The sequence below is a fragment of the Berghia stephanieae genome, chromosome 11 (genome assembly GCF_034508935.2).
Source record: "Berghia stephanieae isolate SIO BIC M18660-M18661 chromosome 11, UCSD_Bste_1.3, whole genome shotgun sequence".
In the NCBI taxonomy this organism is placed as follows: Eukaryota; Metazoa; Mollusca; class Gastropoda; order Nudibranchia; family Aeolidiidae; genus Berghia; species Berghia stephanieae.
Window position 1 is genome coordinate 42,616,760 of NC_088370.1, and position 4,274 is coordinate 42,621,033.

Sequence of the window (4,274 nt, forward strand, 5' to 3'; positions counted from 1 at the left end):
TGCCTCCAGCATCAATTTACCCCACGATGCCATAGACGTCTAGTTTGGAACTCAGCAAGTGACGAAAAAATACTTGCGGCTATAGAGAGGACGTCCGTCGGCCACTCTCTTTGTAAGTCAGTAGTCAGTGGTTATCAGATATCCTTGGTTCTTGAAAAATATAGAAACACAGCGGTTCATTTAAAAAGACTCTTTTGTAGATCAAGTTATAATGTTAGGTATTGCACTTTAAAATCTCTTCAGACATAGAACGGGTCAACTTGACGTCTAGACCAAATCATTTCGAAGATCGATATGGCAACAGCAACGCCTGGAATGGAGGATTTAAATGCGGCATCTGACGATTCTACTGCTATGACAGAAGATGCTCCATTTCACGACGTCGAGATGGCTTCAACTGGCATCAGGCATCAACATGCTACTCAATAATGGGTTTGATGAAGCGTTTGACTAAGAACTAAAGGCCGAGCTGATAACTGATAACCACCTACTACCGACTTGCAGAGTGAGTGAGTGCCGAGTGCCTCTTTATGCGCGAAATTGACTAAACATACGTTTCACGAAAAAAAGAGTTACTATGTTTGCTTGTCTCTTGTCACCAAGATAAGAATCCGGACCAAGATTCGATAAATCTGTTTCTAAAAATAGATTATAATTCGTATATCTTGTTCATTCCTCAGTTCATCAACTTTCACACAATTTTATATTAGGTTTTCATTACTATAAAAATCCATATAATGCTCTAGAATTTTAGAGAAAATTTCGGAAAGATATATTGCCTCACTATTGAAATATATCGATGAAAACACTGGTACCCCTATTGTACTTTTTTCAGGCGGTCACCTTATTGACCAACGTGAAAATTTAGGCATAACTCTTCTTACTGTGGTGTTTAACAAATAACTTCAATACTATGATTTACAATTATATATCCTTGACGGTTGGGTTGACAACCTTAAACTAAAAATAGAAAAGTGAATGTGCTAGAGGTCAAATCAATAGGGGACCGGATTTTGGTCTCCCTATTGGTAAAGTACTGTAAAATGAACTAATAGGGGTACCAAAAGTCTCCCTATCCGGTATTAATACATATAAAATATATATATATATATATATATATATATAATATATATATATATATATCACAATGAATCTTCTAAAATACATCATCTTTAATAACTGTTGATACAGTGTCAAAACACACCAACTCCTTACATCTTTTATAACTCTAGTTACAACGTCAAACCACACCGACTCCTTACATCTTTTATAACTCTAGTTACAACGTCAAACCACACCGACTCCTTACATCTATTATAACGGTGGTTACATGGCCAAAACACACGAACTCCTTACATCTTTTATAACTGTTGTTACAACGTCAAAACACATCAACTCTTTACAGCTTTTATAACTGTTGTTACAACGTCAAACACACCAAATCCTTACATCTTTTATAACTGTTGTTACAACGTCAAAACACACCGCCTTGTCCTCTAAAATTTCCTGGTCAGTTATTTAGTAGTGTTGGACCCACAGTTTAATTTATAATTTCATTACTTGCAGCGAAAACTGACTATGTGAGTCGGTCAAACTATCCAGCAATTATGGCTCATAAACAATAAGAAAATATGTTTCTGTAATTGACCCTCGTCAGGCAACAGATACAATAGAGATAATGACTCAGTTAAATTATAAACGTCATGTAAATGGATCTTATACCTGAAACGACATCCACTCATCTTTGATACGGTCTATCTTTTCTAAAATCCATTTTGATTGGGGGATATCATCATAGTGTGCGGCTATGAGGTCTTGTGGTATGACACTAGCTTTCGGATAGGAAGGTCCTGGGTTCGAGCCTCGCTCGGCGCATAGTTGAGTCCTTGGAGAAGGCTCTTTACTCACATTCTGTCACCGTATTCAGGTGTAAAATGAGTACCTGGTGGTTAACAGCGTTGTCTGTGTCCGAAAAAAATGTAATATCGCCTAACAGGCGTCATGTCCCGCCCTACATGTTAAATGTTGCTGTTGCTCAGGGACCCCTTGTAAAGCGCTTTGAGCACGTTTAGTGGATATTGCGTTATATAAAAGCTCAATTAATTGAATGGTAAATATTTGTCAATGAATCATCAGTTCGGTTTAATGTGTCCTTTGTAGAAATAAATTGGCAAATACTTAAAGAGTCCAAAGCACACAGAAACGTTGATTGTAAATCTTCACAAGTAGTTTAATTCAATGAAATAATCAAAATTATGCCTATTATGACGTCTGACACATTTCAAGGAAATCTATAAATAGTAGGGGGAATTAGGCTAAAACCGTGCAAATTCGGGTTGAAAGCATTTATTTTACAAGAAGAATATAAATGATTCTTATGCCCTACTTCTCAATTTGTTTGAAATTCATATGTTAACATGATCTTTAATCCAACAGAAAAACGAAGAACTTGAAAAGAAACTTGTAGAAATGGAAAAGGAAAAGATTCACCAACTGAAAAAGGATTGTAACGCACTGGACGCCAATTCCATAAATTTGAGGGGGGGGGGGGGAGTGCCCGTCCTACGTCTAAAAATAGAGGTACTACAACCACCACCACCATCACCACCACCATCACCACCACCAAAATGTCTTCTACTACTACTACTACTACTACTACTACTACTACTACTACTACTACTACTACACTACTACTACTACACTACTACTACTACTACTACACTACTACTACACTACTACTACTACTACTACTACTACTACTACTACTACTACTACTACTACTACTACTATTACTACTACTACTACTACTACTACTGCTACTATTACTACTACTACTACTACTACTACTACTACTACTACTACTACTACAGTCAAACCAGGTATTGGGAACGCCGCTTAATTGGGACAGTCGCTTTAAAAAAGTCATAGACTTTCCAATTCACAGTCGCTTAACGGGGATAACATTTGACAATGGCCGTTCCCATAAGAAAGCTTTTTCGTCGATTCATTCATCTAAAACGATGGTTCTTAAAATGCAAATTGTTCCAACGGGACGGTCAACTGGGTGTGTCGTCGGTCCCGTTCATCACAGAGGTGTGAACAATTACCTTTATCCCCCAGTAGCGGATGTGTGGCCAAACGCAGAAAAAAACAGAGCCCCTCTCTTGTGTCTGTGGGTCGAAACATTCGTCATAGTTGTCAGAGATGAGAACTATAGACTTTCCATGTATCCCTTGTTGACTGTCAATGGTCATGGGTCATCTGACCAATGGTGCAGTAGGTCATTAGCACAGCAAACTAGAGACTATTAAGAGGGCTATGGTAATTAGTGATTGTTTTGTTTGTTCAAGGCGGTCACCACCAAATGGATTGTGTCTGTTCAATGAGATGACAGGGGAGGCCAGTTCATTCTTAATTCGTTGCTTTATTTATGCGACCGTTATGAGTGGCATATTCGTTAATTGTTGTGTGCAATTAGGTGTGTCTCTCATTATTAGAGGTAGATTAAGGTGTCATTGTTTTTCATTAAGACGTGAAATGTCACAATATTTATGACCACCACTTAATTGGGACGATTTGTCGGGAACCGAGCCGTCCCAATAAACCGGCTTGGATCGTACCATTATATTATTAGTAATAATACCACTATTTTCTTCTTGATGATGACGAGGATGATGATGATGAATATGATGACGATGACGATGATGATGATGACGATAATGATGATGATGATGATGATGATGATGATGATGATGATGATGACGATGATGGTGGTGATGATGATGATGATGATGATGATGATGATGATGATGATGATGATGACGAGTTTATTAATTAATTGATTGATAAATGATTACAATATATGATGACTGTTTACCTTTATGAAAAATGCACCATGTTTGTTTGAGAATAACATGAAGTGTAAAACCTCATTGCCATCAACATTAGATAAATTCTTAATATTTACAATAGTCATTTTATAACACAATTACAACAACAACAATTACAATAATAATAATAATAATAATAATAATAATAATGATAAGAATAATAATAATGCTGAAAACTTATATAGCGCTATAACTCCGAGACATCAGACTCTAAGTCCTTATAAGATTTGTTTGACCCGTATTGCTTTATTTAAAACATTTTGTTTTGATTTTTGTGTACATAATTTTGAAATGTGATTATTTTTTCTTCAACAGGCCATGGAATTGTTATGACAGAAATTTGAAACTTTGACTATTGAAAATGAAAACATCAAAAAAGAAATG